Raw genomic sequence first — 23223 nt, forward strand, 5'->3', positions numbered from 1 at the left:
AAAAGATACCTTCATAGTATTTTAACTTGCACAGAGGTGGGAGTAAAAATGTTTCAGTAACAAGAGGTTAATACTCTATATTCTATGTTTAGAAAATAGAAGTTTTGTGTAATTATGGAAAACTAATGAATAAATTCTCATATAAAAATATGAAAATAAAGAGCCTAACTCTGTGATGCAAGAAAAAAAAAAAAAAAAAAATGCAGAACTTGGTTTGGATCTGCTCCAAACTTGATTTGTATCTGCTCTTAAATTTGGGCCCTGTGACTCTTGGGACAGCTGATTGTTCAGACTGGAATGCTGGAAATATTCATGTCCATAGACTGAATTTCAGTTCTCTCCTGTCCTGGTTCATATGAGGATTTCTGAATTTACCTGCTTCTTAATTTCTTAAGAACTGCAGAACCTCAGTCACCAACCAAAAATACCTGTAAAAGCTCTGGAAGATAGGTTTAGTTTGACTGTAAGCATACATTTTCTTGAGGTTTACAGCAAAAATATTCAAGTATTTTGTTCAAGAAATTCAAGTTGTTTTGAAAAATCTGTATTCATGGGAAGGAATATGTAGTAGAAAATTACAGACAGTTCAGTGATAGACTATGAAATAATGCAGAAGACTCATAAGCATCAGTCATTACCTTGTTATCACTGTGCCCTGAAAATCCAATAATGGTGATTTAAGAATACTGATGTCATCTCTTCTTGAAATACTCCATATATATGAAGTTATTCTTTATTTTACACATTTGTTCTGGTTTTTAACACTACTCTCTTAGGATACTATAAAGGACTCTTATGCTGTCTACAACATGTCAGCAAGAAATACACAGGTTAGTCTGCACATTACCAAGCCTGATTTTATTATTATCAGTATGAGGACCACATAGAGCAACCATCTTCAAGACTCATTCATACATAACAGGAATTTATGAAAATATTTTTTTCTGGAAAATATTCATTTTGAGTATTGCACATATTTTTTAATTTCATTTAAAATTTTACCTCACTAGTAACATTTTCACAAAGGAGGATAAATTTGTTTCTTGATGTTTTTTTTTTTTTGCCACACCTATAAAAATGAACTGTAAGACACACTCAGAGATATCTTCTCCAAAGCCAAATAGTTATTTTGCTTCAATATTCTTCAAATAATTTGTAAACATTTTTTCTTCTTCATTTCTCTGTCAAAAGCTGTTATGTTTGTATCCTAGACTAAGTTGAAGTAAATAATTATTTTTTTTCATTTGTATTGTTATGTAAATCATGACAATTTATTTATTTTCTCTTTAACTGAGAAACAAACTTAGATTATAAACACACAGTTTTAAAGAACTGAAATCTGTGTGACAGCTCTTACAAAGAGCAAAACATATATATGAATTAAGCAGAGACACTTGCCTATAATATTATACAAAAATCCATTCTTTGGTATTCAGCTTATGTATATCTCTATCACTTTTACACACTTATTTTTTGTTGTTTACATTCACTAAGGTATGCCAAAAATTTATCTTTCCACTCAGGTAAATGAGTATTGAGTCTGTGGGGTCCAGAGAAGAGGTATGGTTTCCTTTCAACTTAAGTTTTAATGATTAAAAAATAAAAGCTGAAACCTTATTACTTCCGACTAATATGTTGAAACTGTTGAATTAGCGAAAAGCAAACACATTAACTAAATTGTTTACCAACCCATGAGTGACCTGTGTCTGTACACATCCATCTCTTTCTCTTCAGCTGAGCTTTTGTGGAATAAAAAATATACTTCAGAACTTGTTAACTTGGCCAAGTGTTCTCTTAGTTGAAATCATCCTTTGTTACTGCCAAATGGGGACATTTCAAGTGTTATTTGCATTTTAAAAGAAACGTTTTTAACACATGCAAACTATAAAGTTGATTTACGTTTAAAAAGTTAATATACCGTAGTTGGCAATGAATCCTGGCAGCTTATAAAGTAGCCATAAATTTAAGAGTTTTTTTGTTTGTTTGTTTTTTGTTTTTTTTGTTTGTTTTTTTATGATGTAATATCTACTTATTGACAGTTTATCTTGTTAAAATTATTATTGTGAAGCAGTAGTCTCACATTGCTATTAGTACAATATTTTTTCCCCTTTTTGAAGTGCCACTGATTCTGGAATCCTTTGCTGATTACTAGAACCAGTTGATTTTCCATGTGAGAATATAAGTATTCCTCACCCATCATCCATGAATGGTATTCAGTGCTGACTGGAAGAAGGATTGATGATCATAATGTTGAAAGATAGGCCAACTAATCTACACCTTAATATCAAAGTTCCACTGGATATGTTGTTTTGTTTTGTTTTGTTTTCCTAGAGGAAATTTCTTGAAATTGTCACAACAACGGACAGGGATCAAGGACAGGTGTTTGACGCACATGTAACTTTGGCCTGAGGTTTAACATGACTTGGAAATGACACTAGAAATAAACAATCTGAAAAAAGGTTTGTGGGGTGAAGGTGAGGTGGGAAGCTCTTCTAGTACTGGACATATAGAACACACAATACCTCGTGTTCCACAGGATAGCATACTTTAACATTGGGCCTTAAGAACTTTCTTAAAAAAATAATAATAAATAAAATATAATTATATGATTTATTATCAGGTGGTTTCCAGAAGAACTGAACGGAATGATATTGCATGTATTTCTTTTTGTCTTTGACTTTTTAACATCAAGTACTTGATGCAGTCATTGTCCATGAAGCCTACTATGCACATTGACTTAATACTTTTCTATTCTTTTATACTTTTCTATTCTTTCACGTGCTAGAAATAAATCATTATTTGCCACGTCTGTGCAACAGTCAGACTGGTATGCTCCAGAAGAAAAGTGCTAGTAAACCAAGTTGTAAAACACTCTGAAAGGTTAGATTCTATCTAAGGAACACCATGCCAGAAGGTCTTAGATTACTGTATTTAGATAGAAGCATAGTAGTTCTACTGCTAATATCTTCCCCAGCCATTGGCACAAAACAGGTGTGCTCACCATCAGTTCTGGAAACCTCATCTACACCCTTCTGCTCAGTTCTAAATTAGACACACTTGCCAGGATTTACTTCACTCATTTTAGAAGCAACTCTTGAAACTCACTGGACAGACATGTCTTTGATTTAAAAATACTATATTTAATTACCATCAGACAAAAGCCAAGAAACTTTTTGTTGTGGAAATCTTCAATGAGAGCAATATTGTTTTTACTGCAGTGCCTGTTCATTTAGCAAACAGAGACAAAGCAGCAAGCAAAGAGATGTAGGATTTCCTTGAATTATGGTGTAGTGTTTATCAGTGGTTGACTTTCTTCTTCCTTTGCTGAGTACAAGTTGCTGAGAACAGTTTATGCAAAAAGGGGAGATGGTGTCTTCTGATATGCCAACAAATTGGAACTTGTAAATAAGAAGCAAAGGGAGAGACCATAAATAAAATCTGTAGATCACAAGACATATTTGTGAAAGGAATAAGAATGAATTCTCATGCTACTTGAAACAAAAGCATACCATACATTTTATCAAGGTAATCCTCTGTATTGAATATGATGCTTTCTTCTATACTTATACATGTGTTTTTTGGCTGTCATAAAAAAGGACTGAAAACCATTGAAGTTATTTGATGGTCTATCTTTTGCCAAGTCACATGAATAGTTTCTGAAAATTTGATTCTCTACATACAAAACTTAAATTTATTTTTCCCTATTTAAGAGTCCAATTTCTTTGATGTTAAAATTCATGCATTATCTTGATGGAACCCAACTGCATCTCCCAATAGTTGTCTTCCTTATGATCACTAGGTTAGTACCAAACAAAGGCACATGTTTCATTATCTATCATATATTGTATCCTTCTACAAATTGTTGGGGTTTTTTGTTTGTTTGTTTGTTTGTTTTTGTTTTTTGGTGGTGGTGGTGGTGTTCTTTGTTTGTTTTTGTTTTTTTGTTGTTGTTTCCTATATGATTCATGGTAGTGTATGAAGTCATTACAGATGGAAAAATAATTTAGAAAAAAAAATACTTCCTTTTCCCTTCTTACCAGGTCTTTGGCTTGTCAATCCTTTCATATGATTACTACTGTGACAGACATACTGTTGAATAAATACGGTAAAAAGATCTACTAGAAAAAATACATAGTATATGTCTCAAAACATAATTGCTTTCATATATTATGTGTAAAGAATAGAGCAGTACTATAAACATTAAACATGAGAACAAGTAAAAACTGTATTTTTCATATTTTAGATCTTTATCCTATTTACTTAAAAAAAAAAAAAAAGGATCAAGAATAGACTCACTTAGCTTTGCTGACAGTAGGAGACTCTTTTTGATTTATATCTTACAAAATGAAAATCAGATTCTGCACTATATTGAGGTTGCTCATTTAAATAAGATTAAAAATGAAAAATCAATAAATGTATTGTAGAGAAGAGAAGGAGGAGAAAATTGAAGAGAAGAGATGCATTACTTCCCTTCAGGGACAGGTTAGTGAGGTAGCCTTGAGCATTGGCATTCTCTCAATAAACCGAATAGCAGTACTTTCCTCTTGAGCTGCAGTTTATATTTTATACATTCTCATGGGCAAAATAAGAGCTAGCAAAGCAATTAGGATAGTGGAAGAGTTATGATGGCTGACACAGTAATGGAAGGTAAGACGTACCAAGCTATCCTTTAGCTTGTATGACTCCATGTCATTCAGTAAACTGTAAGCTTCCTTCTCTGCAAAGAGGCATTTAGAAGTATCATGCTAAATTTATAATGTAGTGAATGAAAAAAAATAAATTGAAAATTAAATATTAAAATCAAAATTAAAAAGTTATTAGCCACAGAGTCAAGAAAGATATATATGCAAATTGAAATCTACAGATTCAGCTACAGAGATGTGTCTTTGTCAGTTTCCATTTCAGTTTTAATATCCCTTGAAAGAATACTATTCTAGGCCTGTTATTTCACACCAGTTATCTTCAGGGTACTCAGCCTCACAACATGGAAGTCCGGGATGGGTAGCAGAAGAAAACCCCCATGATTCAGGTGGATACACTTGGAGACCTGCTACTCCACCTGGACTGCCACAAATCCATGGGGCCAGACAGGATCCATCAAAGTGTGCTGACAGAGCTGGCAGATGTGACTGCTGAGCCACTTTCCATCATCTCTCCACGGTCATGATCATCTGGAGAGGTACCAGATGACAGAAGACGTGCTAATGTGACGTATAAGAAGGGTTGTAAGGAGGATCCAAGGAACTACAGGCCTCTCAGCCTGACCTTGGTGCCAGGAAAGGTGATGGAACAGTTCATCTTGAGTAAAGTCACACAGCATGTGTGGGACAACTGGGGGGATCAGGCCGAGCCAGCATGGGTTTGTGGAAGGCAAGTCCTGCCTGACCAACCTCAGCTCCTTATATGACCAGGTGACCTGCCTGGTGGATGAAGAAAAGGCTGTTGATGTAGTCTACCTAGACTTCAGCAAAGCCTTTGACATGGTCTCGCATAGGATTCTCCTGGAGAAGCTGGCAGCCCATGGCTTGGATAGGTACACTCGTTGCTGAGTTAAAAACACCCTGGATGGCTGGACCCAGAAAGTGGTGGTGAATGGAATGAAATCCAGCTGATGAGTGGTCATGAGTGGTGTTCCCCAGGGGTCTGTGTTGGTGCCCATCCCCTTGAATATCTAATCATCAATTAAATTTTTAACTGATTATTTGGATGAGGGAATTGAGTGCACCCTCAGTAAGTTTGCAGATGACGTCAAGCTGGGGTAAGTGTCGATCTGCCAGAGGGTAGGATGGCCCTGCAGAGGGACCTGGACAGGATGGGTCAATGGGCAGAGGCCAGTGGGATGAGGTTCAAAATGGCTAAGTGCCAGGTCCTGCACTCTGGCCACAATAACCCCAAGTAATGCAATAGGCCTGGGGCAGAGTGGCTCAAAAGCTGTGCAGAGGAAAAGAATCTGGGGGTGTTGGTCAATGAACACCTGAACATGAGCTGGCAGTGTGCCCACATGGCCAAGAAGGCCAATGGCATCTTGGCTTGTATCAGGAACAGTGTAGCCAGCAGGACCAGGGAGGTGATCATTCCCCTGTAGTCTGATCTGGTGAGGCCACACCTTGAGTACTGTGTTCAGTTTTTGGCCCATCACTACAAGAAAGACATTGAAGCCCTGGAGCATGTCCAGAGAAGGGCTACAAAGCAGGTGAAGGGCCTGGAACACAAGGCCTATGAGGAACAGCTGAGGGAACTGGGCTTGTTTAGTCTGGGCAAGAGGAGACTCAGGGGAGGCCTTATTGGCCTCTACAACTACCTGAAAGGAAGGTGTGGGGAGCTGGGGGTCAACTAACATAACTAGTAACAGGTTGAGAGGAAATGGCCTCAAGTTGCACCAGGAGAGATTTAGATTGGAAATTAGGAGAATTTTCTTCTCAGAAAGAGTAGTTAGACATTATAACGGGTTGCCTAGGGAGGTGGTGAAGTCACTGTCCCTGGGGCCATTTAAGGAAAGGTTGGACGTGGTGCTTAGGGACATGGTTTAGTTGGTAATATTGGTGGTAGTGTGATGGTTGGACATGATGATCTTGGAAGTCTTTTCCAAACTTAATCATCCTATGATTCTATCTCATGGATGTTAGTATCACACCATATAGATTAAAAATAAATAAATAAATATTTCACATAAAGTGTAGGTAAATTTTATATATACCATCCTACATGTTGTTATTTTTGCATTGAATAAAGTTTTGAATTTAAAAGTCAAACAAAACAACAACAAGAACAAAAAACATTTTGGTAGTTTTTTCCCCTTTTTCTTCATTCTCTATAAATATATGAATTAACATTTTTATTCTCTTAGTTCATGGAGACCAGTTAAGCTGTGGTCTGCAAAGCCAGATAACATGTAAATAGCCACAATTTTCCAATGCCCTCACCATACACAGGCACTCCTTTTCTCACGGTTTGTGAAAATTCCTGACCCAAAAGAATTCCAGTTCTACAAAATGGTGAGCAGACACAGATAGGGAAAAGGAAGACATGCCAAGGGAAACAATAGATGCATGTGAACAGGTCTTGTCGGACAGTAGCCCAAAACAGAATTACCCCTTCTCCTGGTCTCTTGTTTTATGTTTGATTTTCTTGTGTTCTGTCTGCCAGGGCAGAAATATGTTAATTTTTCTGTTTAGAAAGCAGCCTTCACATATGGATTACATATGGTTTACCAGTTTTGTCTACGAATTACCATCTAACAGGATAATAAACTGTTAATGCACTCCATAGTTGTTTATCTATCTAAACTATCATTTACTATGACTGCATGTAGGAATTCCATTCAACCATCAATTTCTTAAGTACAGTTATTATGAAGAAGAATTATGTTGGCTTAAGTGCTTTTTTTTTATAGTCCATCTACTTCTATCCATAATTATGGCTACAGCTTTTAAACTAAGAAGTCAGCAATTGGGACTTGGAAATGGAAATACAGAAGCCTTTAGGAAAGCTGTACTATGCAAATAGGGAAGGTCAGGCTGTTTTCTTGATTAATGTCTCCTTTGTTCCAAGTAGTGATGTAACAGCTACATGTCAAGGTTTGTTAGGCGGTAAATAAATATTCTAGCTGACAAATGCATTATTGTCTAATAAAACAACATTTACATGGAAATCCAAAGGGATTACAAGCAAATCATCTAGGAATTATACATGCAAATGTATTTCTATGCAACATATGTGGAAGTCACGTATTGTTTCTTTTATTGAAGGGGACAAAGAGCTTGGTGGTGAAGGAACAGGACTGGAACAGAAAAATTAATTGCCTTCCTTTCTTCATTTGAGAACTGAAAGTCATCTAAGAAAGAAATAGTACATCAAAATGGAGGGAAAAACAACTTCAGAGTCAAACAATTCTAGAGTCGATCCTTTGGCAATAGGCATGAGTTGGACAAAGCTACACAGTCAAACTCTTGGCTTCCAAAACATTGTGGCAGTGGCCAAACTGCCTTTTGAGAAAGTCCCCTGCCTGTGCCAACTGTCAAAGCATGGAAAGGGTTGAAAGAGAGGTGCCTGCCTCACCAGGGCATCTGTATAAGTAGATATGGGTACTCTTGAGGTATGGGTAGTCAAGCCTGAGAGACCAGGGTTGTACACTGCCTCATGACAGCAGCAGCACTGGTCACCTCAACTTGAACCACTTGTCTCCAGTGGGAAGGTCCTGTGTTAGTGAAAGTCCTGCACATCCATGTTAACTATATCAGTAGAAGTATTTATATTTATATCTGGATATTAAAGAGACACTTTCATTCCTTTTCAAAATCAAATTATTTTCTGTCTAAGACTCTATGGTACCTGCCATACACACTGTGTTTTGAGGATACAACTCATTGCCAATGTTTTTTTGTTTTGTTTTGTTTTGTTTTTTAAGCAGACCTAATTTAAACTGCATGGAACAGACGACTGAACTCTGGGATATTTCAATTCCCAAGCCGAGGAAAGAGGGAAAGGTTATTTGAATAAAATTTAACATATGCCAGTTAAAAACATAATATTGCATAAAATATAAGAAAGAGAGGAAACTGTGGTGTAGTTAAAGAAAATATGCTGTTTGCAGAGAACTTCAGGTTGCTGTTGATAATACACATAGTAGGCATGGAAACAAACAGTGAACAGTGGAGAATAAGACATTTCAAAGTGAAGAACTATGTACATAACATTGTTGCCTGGGGGACTTAGAATAATCCTTAGTCTCAATGTTTCAGCAGAAAAGAGGACAGCAACCCAAGGAAGAGATTGACTTCCATTTTCAAGAAGTAGACATGGCATGTTTAATGGCTTTTATCTGTGGGTAAGAACAGAAAACGGCATAACTGAAATTATGAAAAGCCAACAGAAGCCCAGAGCAATCATTTTGAAAGAGGTTCTGTACTGAAGACAAAATAACAGGATTAGGAACATTTTTGCTAGTGGCTTATCATGAATAAAGGATATTTAAAATTAAGGCAAAGACAGGCATAAAAATGTTTCCAAGCAAAAGTTCTTATGTGTTGAGTAAATTATGTGTTTAAAAAAGATAGCTGAGCAATAGCTGAAGCTATATATAGCCAGGAAAATCCTCTAAGAATCCCACTGGTATTTCTATGATAGTTGTATGTAGGAATCCCATCTAACCTGGGGACATATGCCTGAAGTCCTACATACCTGCATAGTACAAGACTTTCCAATATTCAGTAGCATGACACAAAGACAGCAAGTATGAAGGCCTGGGGAGAAGGCCTGGTAAGATTTTTAAGAGAATTTAAGCACAACTGAGTCTTACAGGAATCTAATTCTAAAAGTGAAAACTAGTCAATTTTAAATAGCCAGAATTTTAGTCCAAATTTTTAATACAAACTCAGCATAGAGCAAGAGAATATCAGAGGGTAGGTAAAGGATACTTTGTAGAGGAACTTCTTTTTTGGCAGATCACTAAAGACCAATATTTTCTCCAAACACACATTATGCAGACATAGCTCAGCAGCCTTGTAGATTTGAAACAAACTTCTAAGCATAAGCTGATAGCAGAATATGGCCTTTTGTTCAAAATCTCAGCCACCTACAACTCCAAGGTCACTTAGACAGTAGGCCAACTCATCTGCATGTGGAGCCACCACTGACTGGTAATAGTAAAGCTCCAATTAGGTTTTTGTTATCAAGCAGGACACATTACCTTGGACTCAATCTGAACCAGAATTCCTACATGATGTCTGGCTACTGTTCTCCAGAACCTACTCACATCTGCCTAAACCATACCAAAAACACATACCTGTGGTTTCATCTCTGACCTTACTGTTCTGTGGTATTTTCTTTTAAGAAACAATTAAGTCTGACTGTCATATTACATTGTAGAAATGTGATTTTCTGCAAGTTTTATTTTCTTCTTATTGTCCTGATATTCATTGAAGTCCCTCCCAAAGTCACTCTGCAGTACAACACAGAAACCTCTTGTGCAAATTAAGCTTCTTATCTCAGCATTGGTCAAACAATGTCAGTAATGACAGCTTTCCTTGTCTATCTGGTCTTTCCAAAGACAAACTAATGTTTAGTTGCTTTAGAAATATGTTACAAATAATTACTAAATGCTTTCATATTTAAATTCCATACAATATAAAAATGAATTTGTGTTTTTTACAAAAGTCTTTTTCTCCATGAACAGTTAATACACGTCTTCTAATAGTTTCCCTTTTTTATTGGTAACCTTTGACCTAAGCTGACAGAAAGTAAATGCCTCCTGGAACTGAAGCTGCATGCCCTTGGCAAGAAGTGTGTATGGCAAAGGAAAAGCGCGTGAGGCTGTCTCAGCAGCATCAGGCTAGTTTATAAGCTAAGAGTTTCCACAAGCTGCTGTTTCAAAATCACCCCTGTCCCACAAAGGCCCCATCTGTCTGCCTCCTTTCGCTTGCCTCTGCTTCATTTTCATCCTTCTAACCACCCACAACCCCACAAACACAGACTGCTCCTAGTGATCCTGAACAGAAGGGTAGGTAGAAAATGGAAAATAATGTGAAAGAAGAGTAAGAAGCACTTCCTAGATCAAGTTGTCCTTTAACTAGAATACATATGGCTTCAGTGCAAACAGTTTCATACTTTTAAAACATAAATAGCATAAATTGGTAAAAGTGAGATCAGTTACTGCTGTTACGCAGCATGGTCTGTGATAAACTTCATGAAGTAAAACTACAGTGCCTTCTATCAGGAAGATCAAGTCTGAGTCTAATTTTTACCTTTTATAATGTTGTAGACAGTGTTCCAGCAGAGTGCTTATATGCAGGAGAGGGAAGTTCTATAACAGTTTTGAAGGACATTAACACAACAGCAGCAACTCAGCAGTTGGCAACATAAAGAAAATATCATAGTACCGTATAGGGCTAATACAACACTGCGTCTCACCACACCAACAAAGAGAACACAGAGACACAAAATAGTCCAGTATCAGTCTTTATACAAATATATTTGAATTTATTGTAAAACTTCTGTTTGTGTAAGGACTCCCAGAATGTGCTCCTTAGAAACCTTTACATAATGCAGTATACAAGAAATAGATATCCAGCTTGTTATGAATTAATTCCACCCTTACCTCCTCTCTGCTTTGCCTGTTTACTACTCATAGGAAGAATTCTTGGGAGAAAAAAAAAAAAAAAAAAAAAAAAAAAAAAGGAGGAGGAGGATGCTGGGACAAAGATTGAAGACTGCACATGATTTTGAGCAGACCTTGCTCTATGGATTCATTCCTGTAACTTGCTCGACATTTGGTTATGATATGCTGATGATGATCATTGTCACTTTATCGCAAAGTGTTATTCTCTTCTCTATGCCGGTGGCAGCCAAAATCATCCAAGTCCCTGACAATTTTATTTCTGCTCAAGCAGTGTCACAAAAAAAGCAAACCCAAACCATGAAGCTATGTGTGTCATAAAAAAAATACTTGCATAACTCAGAAATTCATAAAACTTGGAAACAGCTGTATTGCATTTCCCAAGGCCTTATGAAACTCCACGCTGTTCTTCGAACCTGTTCATCCTTACTGTACACATCTGCAAGGACACAGTAAGAAACCAAGTCCTCTGAAGAACACTTAGATTGACATATACAATGCACAATGCTTGGTGTTGTAAAAACAAACAAACAAACAAACAAAAAACATGTAATCCTAGTTCAGGTGAGGTAATGTCATTAGTGTTATTTTAAATTAACGTACAGTTATTTAGAACACAGGAAACAGGCTCATATGGGGCATTAGTAAATGTGACAATATATACCATTAATATTTAACAGAATAACTTGAACTCTTTGCCTCTAATCCAACTGCTGAAAATTTGTTAGCTCAATCTGTATACTTTCTCATAAAATATCTTGCTTGCAGAGCTGACTCAACATTTACTGAATCACAAAGGCAATTTAATTATGGAGAAACTGAGAAATTCTACTTTGAATGTTGGCTGTCTGAGGGCTATAAATGCTATATAAGTCTTCACCGGAATCTGTGCTCAATAGCTCTTTGGAATAATACAGTGGCCACTGAAACACACTGGGTATGAGAAGCTGAGGACATTAATCTTCAGTAAAATCCAGTAATGTGTTACCCTACTGAGCTCTCTATAAAATCTAATTTTACATTTTTCAGTAAAATTCCATGGTACATCCTATGTCATTGTAATTTTTTTTTTTGGGGGGGGGGGGGGGGCAAAAAAAAAAAGAAAAAAAAAAAGAAAGAAAGAGGGAGAGAGGGAAGGAAGGAAGGGAGGAAGGGAGGAAGGGAGGAAGGGAGGAAGGGAGGAAGGGAGGAAGGAAGGAAGGAAGGAAGGAAGGAAGGAAGGAAGGAAGGAGGGAAGAAGGGAGGGAGGGACGGAGGGAGGGAGGGAGGAAGGAAGGAATGAATGAGGGAAGAAGGGAGGGAGGGAGGGAGAGAGGGAGGGAGGAAGGAAAGAATGAGGGAAGAAGGGAGGGAGGGATGGAGGGAGGGAGGGAGGGAGGGAGGCAGGGAGGGAGGCAGGGAGGGAGGCAGGGAAGGAAGGAGGGAGGGAAGAAAGGAGGAAAGGAAGGAGGGAGGGAGGGTTGGAGGGAGAATACTTACTCAGCTCTAGCTATTTGTTTTGGTTATATCTTTCAGTTGAGTAAAGTTGATCTTGTTTGTATAACCAAATCACAACAATAAACATGAATTATAATATGTCAGTATGTGTATTTTATAAAGCTTAGAAGAGAATTACAGTTATTTAGAAGCAGCGTGAAGAGTTACATACAATAGAAAGTCATCTGCAGAAATTATGGAATTTGACCAAAAAGTCACTCACTGTTGTCTATGACCCTGGCACACTTACACACTTACATACTTTGTTATGGGAAATAGTTAAGTAACACCTCTAATATCAAAACTTCTGTCCATCCTTTCCATTTGTGTCTATCCAAAACTAGTCAGCACATCTGACAACTTGTTTGTTTTCTTTTGGTCAAAATAAGTAGATGCATCAAAGTCAGCATGTCTTGCAGAGAAATATTGATTTTGACAAAATTTACAGTGGGAGATTTCAAGTGTTCAGGGTAGTTTCTTGATTCATTTCCAGTTGCAAGAGTCATGAATTCAAAAGTTGACTTTTCTGATCAGAAAACAGATGTTTCTCCATAATTCCCTTTCCTGAAAATAGTTGAAAGGGTTTAGTTTTGTTCTAATTCATAAGAAAAACAAATTTTCAACCCTCAACAGTTGTCTCAAACAGAATTGTTGATTTCAGTCCAGCTTTTCATCTGGTGAAGATACTCTTGAAAAGTAAACTTTCTGCTGGGGATGAGATGCTGTCAGAGCAACCATTCTTTCCCGGTGTGTTTCTGTTCCTCTTAGGGTTGGAGCCTTTGACAGATAATAATTAAGGCCAGATTATTCTCGAGAGGTATTTATTTTTAAATATCTTTCTATATGTTGTTATAATATCAAAACTTTTACTCTTTATGTCTTCTTTAGTGATGTAAGAGAGCAAAACTGAGGCCAGAGTATTTTTATGAATAAAGGCTTAAAGAATAGTGTTTTGTTGTTATTGTTGTTCTTTAACTCTCTCCATGACAGGATAGGATGTGGCATCATACCCTGAGAACAGATTGTCCTCAGTGGACAGTATATTTAAACTACATTATAAATATATTTTATAAATATAATATATTTAAAATATATTATTAAAATTGGGTGTTCAGTTTCTTATATTCATTAATTTGCTTCAAGCCAATCAGCTTATTTTAGGTAATCAGGTTACAACTTTATTGGTTTTATTAGACATCAGATTTTTTAGTGTTGTTTGTTTATAGTCTGTTATTTCCAAAAATATAAATAAGATTCATACAGAACTTCCTATTTTAAGAAGGTTATTTTTTTTTCTACCTTTTTCCTATAAAACTCACTTTAGTTACAACACATTTTCATTTTTATTACTCTAGAAGGCAAGTGTCTAAACCATGGCCAAAGGAACATCTGTCCCAAGAGGTCTCTAGAGAATGTGCAAAAAAAGTCTGAAATGAATATTAGCCTTTGCCATGTGTCTGTTTCATTCAGCAATGGGCCTCAGGCTCCTTTTGGGGTGGATGTCAGGAGCAGCCTGGGCTCTGTGGGATGGCCTGTCAACAGGGCCCATCCTACAGCCCTAGCCAGGAGCAGTGCAGACGGGCACCAGGGCAGCCCTGGCCCTGGCACTAGGCACCTCTCTTGGGATGGGGATGGGCTGAGGCTGGGCCATGGGTAGTGGTTAGGATCAGGCACAGTGAAGGGAATCAGAATAAGCAGAACCCCAAGATGGTGGGTGGGGGTAGCAGAGTACTGGGCATTTTCCTAATTGCCACTGGTATCCAACATAAAGGCATATCCTCATCTTTATGATAAAACTTGCTAAGTTTTATCGTTGCTATCTACATTAAATTAAAAAAACATCAGTGTGTGTTACTTTGTAAGTCAAAGATCTATGTCATCAGATCTATCTCATGTTCAGCTAGTGTCTATAACCTTCTAAGCTTTGGTCTATAACCAAAAAGATTTATACTTTTTTTTTTTTTTTTTTTTTTTTTTTTTCCCCAGGAATAGTCTCTTAAGATTGTCACTAGCCAGCATTAATAGGACTTTCTAGCCACAGCAAGCTAATAATATCTCAGTCTTCAGAAGTTAGGAAATGCTCCCCTCTTTCAACTAGCACACTGAAAATTATTAGGAAGACACATTCATCTGGTACTAAATCATCCTTTTTTGCTTCTTCATTTCCCCAAAGTCTTCTGCCATTTCCAGTCTATTGGTCAGTAGAATGCATCAGTTACCAATTGTACTTCTGGCTCAGTGACTAGCCTGCACTAATGAGCAGTCAGATTAAATGAACTCCAACAAATAAAAACATGGTGTTTATACTGAACTTCTGTTTCCCAGCTTTGTAAAGAATAGCCCATAATATAGTCACTAACAAGGAGGATGGAAGGGAGTGATTTAGGCAGAGTAATTAATATGTTAAATAGTTGATCTCTATTAGTTTTAAGGGATTTCAATGAGAAGCCAACTATGTGTCACAATCTGTGGAGTAATCAAGAAATTGTACTATTAATATATTTCCTCTTGTACATTTTACAAGATCTTACAAAGACAGGGGAAGAAGTCTTCACTGAGGATATCATATCATTTGGGAAGGGAGAAATCAGCTAGCTTCCTATTGCAATTGACTTTCTAAGCAAGAATGTAAAATAGATGAGAAATTTATTTTCCAAAATGTTTTTTCCCTACCAAAGGAAATCAACTAATCTAATAAAAAAGAACTTCTTTATGTTTTCTAATAAGTATAAAGCAACAATCACAGTTACCATACATTTCACTAAATCATAACATAGCTCTTAGTGTACACTGGAAGTTCATATGCTTTCAACAGTAAGGAGATAATTATTAGGTATGAAAAGGAGATAAAAGTTCAAAGTAAGAGCAGTTGATGTTCAAAAATCTCTCAAGAAAACATTGAAAGAAATCCTTTCTATGTGATGACCAAGCTTTGTCTAAGAAAAATCATAGGTAAGAGAAAGGCAAAGTGTTGCAAGTATATTCTTACCTACTGTGTTAATGATTTTGCTCCTGTTTTTGTTTGTTTGTTTTTGTTTGTTTTTGTTTTTCTGTTACTTTCTCACCAGTCCTGAAATAGAAAACTAAGTCTTTGCTTGTTAGCTCTCTAATTTTGTCTGTTTAAGACCAAATTTGCAGAGCTTTACAGGTAAAAGGGTACTCTGTTTCTCCAGAAATAACATGTTGAAATAAGGTATTATATACATACAAGTCATTTAAGTGTCTGAAACATGGCATAAGTGTAAGTTTTGCAGGTTATCTGTTCTTTCCACCAAGTCTCTAGGCTCAGTTAGAGTACTGGTAGTAGACAAGATTCAGGTAGAAATTCTCCACTTATTGGGCAAACCCCAGTGCCCTGCTGGCAAGGATAAATTAGTCATGAGACAATTTAATATAATCCCAAATTTTCACAGAAGGCCTAAATTAATCATACACCACTACCACATACTAATCTTTTGGGAATGTTTTTTGATGTTCTTCAGGCAGAGATGGCACTGTGCCTGACACAAATAAAATCCACAGACGACACTTGCAGATGTGTCAAATACAGCCAGTGTGTTTGCCTAAATCATTCTTACACCTAAAAATAAAACCAAACCAAAAATCAGACTTTGAACAAAAATTCAACTTTACAGAGGTCTAAAACTTGCAGGATGCAAGGGCACATATGGGGAAAACATGTTTGGGAGTATAGCATTACAGTAATATACATTTCCACCAACTGCAAGCAGAAAGGTTGAACACATATTTATACAGCAGTAGTAAAATGCTGAATGATTTAGCAGAAAGTGAAAATGAAATACAAGAAGTAGGCCAAGAAAATTGAAGGAACAGTAGTTAGAAATTCTACACTGAACACTACAGAAAGGAAAATGTTAATGAAAGAGGAAATGCCTTGGCTCTAGTCAAGCATTGCTGACTTTAAAGTGAACACTCCAATGGGACAAATGTGAACTTTGGGCATTTCTGATGCTTGATTTAAGTTAAATCATTTATTAAATGCATGCAGCTGGCTAGAATTTCCTGAAGTCCTAAGTAGTCATAAGTATATGTAAGTGCTTTGGTCTATAAATAAAGTAAAATAACATAAAATAAAATGAAATAAAATAAAAATATATAAAATCTTGAAGTAAATTATAGTTAAAGAAGGTAATTTAAAAAAAAAAAATGCTAGTTTGTCACATCAGTTGAAGATTCTTTATTGTACTTTACTTTCTGTCCTATCATCTGAGGATATTTTCCTGCTGTGGCATTGACAATATATATATATTATATTGTCTAATACTTTAACAAATAAATCCATCTGGATGAAATCAGATTGTCCTGCAGATGTTGAAATCCAGCCTTGTTTGAAAGTAACTACTTACATAGAATTTAAATGTCTCTTGTAAAAACTCTTTTTAGCAGAGAACCAAACTGTATTGTTTTGCATTTGTGTGCAAGTATTGCTCTATTTCATTTATAATCACTTGCAATTGACATTGACAAAGGACCATATGGCTAGGCACTATTTTCAGTTTGTCTTATTCAGTTTAAATATTAGCTCAACTTAAAACCTGCACCATAAGTAAAGTATGCAAGGGCTATTTTAACTTATTTTATTAGCTGGGTTACAAAGACTTTCTACCAAAAATAACTGGTTCCAGTAAGAAATAAATAAATAAATAAATTTCAGTCTAATAATGGTTATTATGGTTGTTGTTTTCCCTTCTAACTGCCAGAAAAGAAATCAACAATTTGTATTCTACAAACACCTTTTGGATTATTTGTTAATTAAATGGTCTATATAACAGTCTTTTTCCTCTGTGCATGTTTCTGTGTGTCTTTCCACATTTTGTAAATCACACATTAATTTCTATTAAGGATAAATTTCTTTAAATTCAGAATCTAGGTGAAATTATCTGGCATTTCTAATCTCTCTAAAAATTCTACTCTTTCTGCTTTTCTTAATATTATTGATCCACTTTTAACTATAATTGATTGTCTGGGTTGATACTAACCTCTTATTCTCTTTCTTTAGAATACTAATATTAGCGATATTTGTTATTTTCAGTAATAGGTTCAAAACCTTGTCACAATTACCTGGCAGAATACATACTTCACCTGTCACTGTGTCTTACACATTTTTCCCTTGATATTCCTTGGAAGCTACACACTTGTTTATTCAGTACTCACGCTCATATGGATGTTATTGTACTACAGCTTCGGGATTGCAGTTTATTCATTTTTTCTTGACTGCCATTTAAACTGTCAATATTCATTTAAAAAAGTGAGAGAGATGTGAGACTTGCATTTCTCAGAAATTGCTTTTCATCAATGGAGCTCATTCAATATTTTACCATATGAAAACATTGGCCTATTGAAACTATATTGCAAGGAAAAGATCATCTCATTTAGAAAATAATAATAATAATAATAATAAACATCTTGAGAAAAATTGTTGTCTTGCCACCTTCTTGGAATGATATATTTCTCATATTTATTTTAAGTTTACTGCTACGCTTGCCTTTTTTTTTCTTTTTTTTTTTTTTTTTTTCCAAATCAGATTTTCTGGTTAATCTTGGCATTTCTTACTGAATGGAAATTCTGAGACCTGAGCAGCTGCATTTATGAGCTATCTTCACTGCAGATCAGGTGAGAACCCCTTAGAGAGAGCTGCAGATTTGGACTCCTGTTGAATTGTAGAAAGGTAAACGTCCAAGAGCAGAGATTGATTTGCCAGATTGCTAGTAATGGATTTATCATCTCTCAAATAAGTGGATGCATTCAATGTTTTCACTTTGCACAGTAAGTCCAAAGTGGGTGTGAAAGCCATTTATTTTCTCTTAAAAGACATTTCCTACAAAATTACTTAATTCCTGCTGTAGACCTGTCTTTTAGCAGAGCAGAGGTTTTGGAGTGTTCTGATTGGCAAATGATTTTTGAAGTGCTTTTATAAAGTGCTATAAATGTTGTCCCTGATTTCACAGCAATCTTCAGTCTTTTTGTAGATGTGTAACTGTTTAGAATTCAAAATAAATAAATCATAAAATAAAACAATTCATCAAATAAATAATTAATCAAAATCCAAATTATCTTTATTTTCATTAGTACTGGAAGGGATTTAGCAAAGCTTAAAGTAAAGCAGGAATCATTATTAACTCTCTTCCTTTGCACTGAAAGGCACTTAAGATCATTGCTGGAAAGCTGGACACAGATTTCTGGAGGACTTCTTAACTAACTTTTCAGCTCTGAGAGTAAGGACACTTTCTAGGCAAGGGTTCTAGGCCAGATAGCAGAGTTATTCCTTCCTTAGTTAGACTCCATCAGCAGAGCTTTCTGTTTTATCTATTTAACTTATCTTGTTCCAGATAAATATTCTTTCCCAGAAAAATGAAACTTCTTTAAATAAATAAATAATCAAAAGAATCCTGACATTCTCAGATTAAGGAAAAAGTGGAAAAATTCAACTTTGATGATCCATCTTAATGGGTCCTCAAGTGATAACATTTCACCTTACAGAGCTGCTCAAATTTGCTACAAGGCCAGGGTGGAAGTGCAGGTAAACTAAGCTCATTGGTGTGCAAGTTGCTTACAAGGCCAGTACAGATGACCAATAAGGCAAGTCCATCAAAATACAACTCTGCTATTAAAAAACATAGCCTGAAATCACAACTGTCACAGTTTTGTATCCTGAGTACATTTCCTCTACTGCCATAAGCAGATCTTATTAAAGGGCATTACTCCACTTCAGATCGCCTCGGTCTAGTGGACTTCATGTAGAAGTACCCTAGGCACATGCTCTCAGCAAAGCTTCACAACTTTCTTCATTCTACTAACTTCTTGAAATGGAAGCCTCAGCAACAATGAAAATTCTTGTTCTAAGCCAGAGAGGCCTTTGTACATGCTGACTAAAACCTTGTGGTCTTCCCAAGTTGGAGACAGTCTGCAATAGAGAGGCCAGAGAGGCTCTGAACCTGAAAGTTCTTGAACTGCCAAAAAGAGCACAACCTCCATGAAAAGATGGCTATGAAGTCAGACATGGCAATAGCTCAGGATCCCCAGCAACCTGCCAGTTAAGCTGGCAGAATAACACATTTTTGTTTCCATGTGAATTTATTTTATCTTCAACAATTTTGTCAAACCTCTCATGTTCAAAATATATATATATACTCTTCTCTGTCAATGATCCTTTTCATCAACAAATTCTTTGGTTTAAAAAAAAAAAAAAAAAAAAAAAAAAGGAAAGAAAAGAATGTAACCTGTCACTGATGATTGTTAGAAACATTAGTAATACATAATGATCAAAATTATTTCTATTTGAAAGAAAATTTTATATATAAGTCTGACTCAGGAATTCACTCCATAACAATTACCACAGTATCTCAAAATATGTAGTTGATTCTAAGCATATAAGACAATCCAAGGAGTCTATAAGTTCATTGGCTCAAAAGTCTTTGCTGAGACTAGATAGACTTGGTAGTAATGGCTTTATTCTTGAATGCACCAGTTTATGGGTGTTTTTTTTTTCAGACAGACTTATTAGGAAATCTGTATATATGTTGTCATCTCTACTCAGAGAAGGCAGGGCTTCCTATACTATGATTCAGTGATTCAGCATAATTCCTGTGCCTTAATTCAGAAACATGATTTTCTGTTCTGATTAAATTACCTGGAAAATTTTCTGGTACTCTGTCATTTCACAGACTCTGAATTTGAAACTGTTGTTACCTAATGATCATCATTACTCAAATTTTCAAACATTCCACTTTTAAATAATTTTTGCTCAGGACCATTGTGGGCATATGTAAATCTTAGTGGATGTGCAAACAATATGACTACTGAACATAAAGATACATTAATTTCAGTATAGGTAGTGATAGCGAAGTATCATTGTTATCCTTTGTATAGCCTTAGAAAAGTCATGGGTTTTCTACACTCTTAATAACTTAGATACTTGAGTCTTCAGAAACAACACATTGAAAAGTTAATAATAATACATAATAGTTCTTATCAAACCAGATTTTTGTAAAATCTTATCAAACCAGATATTTTTAGATAAACAGTATTTTCAGACATCCCAGAATTATTTTTTACTTGTTTTGATTTTTTTGTGTGTTTACTTATTGTTAAAAATATTTTTTTTCTTTTAGAAAGGATCAGATCTTTCAGAATTTTTTTTTCTTATTTTTTCGTGTCAAGCCCATAATGCTGAATCTCCAACATACCAATCATTCTGTGGCAAAAATCTAAAGTCATCATAAATCTTGGTTTATGACTTCATCGTTGAAAGTAACAAAAGAAAAAAACAATGTTGTGAAAACACTGGCAAGATCACAGAAATTCAGTGGCAAAATAAACTTCCCTTTTACACTCTATATATTGTAACATTTTTCAAAATAATACATTTGACTCCTGGTATTTCTAAAAGTCTGCGTTTGCAGTGGTGTAGATAGACTTTATTTTCTAAATTGAACAAGTTCTCAACATGCATATTATCACAGTAGAATGAAGGAGATTGCCTTTATTATACTGATCACTGTTATCAGAGGTAGACTTTTGGATCCAAGTTTTGCTTTGGTTTTCCTACCTGAAACCATTCCACCAAAGCTATTGGAACTAATTGCTATTTACAGCTTTCATTATTAAATTTAACACAAATTTGGTGAACTTGTATAACTTGCAAAAAATAATAATAATAATAATAATAATTAAAAAAAAAGAAAAAAAGAAAACTCTACCCTGCCTGCATGGGTCCTGTTCATTTTTGTTTGTTTGTTTTTCCTTTTCCTTATAAATTGTCTTTAAAAAAAAAAATAAAAAAAAAAGCTTTTATTTAAAGTATTTCTTAAAGTAAATACCATGATTTTGTACATAGGTCTGTCTCCTCAACATTTCCACTGAGTAATAAGAAGAGGTAAGTGGTTTTTTTCTTGTGGAAGGACACCTGAGCTGTGGCCATACCAATAAATCAATCAAGAACATGGCATGGGTCTGACTGCAACAAATTGTCCATATTATGTAATTCTTAGCACATGTGGTTTTTGCCTCTTCTATACAGAAGTTTCCCAAATAAGTGTGAGCACAGTTAAGAGGATATAAGGATATCTCTGCGGGCAGAGATTGTATAACTGGTATCCCATGCTTCTGATCCCCAACTATGTGGTTAGCATAACCATCAATAGGGCAAATATTCATAATATTGAAGCAGGCTGATGTTTACCCCTGCCCAGTTTTCTCTCCACCTCTCTGATAACAGATTGTGAGGGTACCCATTGTCATGGTGATAAAGAGCATTAGTGTTATTGAGACCCAAGTGCTGAGCCACCAGGGGAGTATGGGGAGCATCAACTGACAGGGTGACTAGGCCCATCTGCATTATCATCCCCAAGTGCTAGGATGAGGAGGTCACAACCTGAGGAAGGATGCTTGAGATGACTGAAGAAAGGAGTAAGTGGTTATGCCGAATCTGCTACAAATCTAGCTTTGGTGGTGCACTGGAATTGTCAGACCAATCACTGCAAAGAGTTTCAAATCAATGCTGCTCTAGCTTTCTATTAGAGTGGGATGAACACATAATTAGAGAATACTATTTTTACTGTTTTTTGCCTGATCTTAAGGAACTCCTCTGTCCCCAAGTAATTAAATCCTTTGTCTTCTTTTAGAGTTTAAATTGATGGATATAATGTGAGCACTCTTTTTTTCTAGAATGACAGTGACGATTTGTTTTCCTAGCATTCATAAAGAAATCTGAAGGCAGTATAGGACAGGAGACAAATCTGGCACACACTTACTCTTATTACCTTTGACAAACTGTACCTAGAGATAAATATCCTTTGAACTGAAGTCAATTCAGAGAGAAAAGGTTAGCTAACCTCCCAAAAGGATCACAGAAGTGAACTAACATATGTGCAGGCTACTATGGAAATTAACTGTTTGATAATACATGTTTATTTACATTATATAAATGTAACTTTATAAGTATTATGGAACTTCCAAACCCTTACTGCAACCCTAATTCTAAACCCAGTAATGGTCAGAGATTGCAATTCTTCAGTAAAGAGGACACAAAGTATCACCTGTCCTTTACAGCTGCCTTCTTAATCTTTAGATATTCAGCATCCAGAATTTAACTTTCTTCTTCAGTCTGTAGATTTACAAATACTAGCCCCAACCAGAGAGCTGATCTTAACAACAGCAACAAAAATAGTGCAAAGTATTGGGCTAAAACAACTATGGCTTTTTTCTTTATTCTGAGGGCAAGGCACCAGATATAGAAATGGGTTCATCAGTAATTATATACCCCCAAATAACCTTACCCTTAAAAATTATTCTAGCCAAGAGAACCACCCATCCAGCAAAGGGAATATAAACTGCTGACCACAATTGATTCCAGATTTCTCTTTAGTCTTCCCTCTGAGGGCTCCTCAGTATTAAGGACCAAACTAGATTCCAATTTTAGATTTTTCAAGTCCCCTATATAAGAATAACTATGACAAAAAAAAAAAAAAAAAAAAAAAAAAAAAAAAAAGTGTTGACAAGAGACTCCAGCTCTATTCCAAACTCTTTTATCAGAATATAATTAACTGGCTTTTTCAAGCTTTTATATTACCAAATCCTAATCCAAACATAACCTTAACTCTTCTGCCAAGTCT

Source organism: Oxyura jamaicensis, chromosome 3 (genome assembly GCF_011077185.1).
Source record: "Oxyura jamaicensis isolate SHBP4307 breed ruddy duck chromosome 3, BPBGC_Ojam_1.0, whole genome shotgun sequence".
In the NCBI taxonomy this organism is placed as follows: domain Eukaryota; kingdom Metazoa; phylum Chordata; class Aves; order Anseriformes; family Anatidae; genus Oxyura; species Oxyura jamaicensis.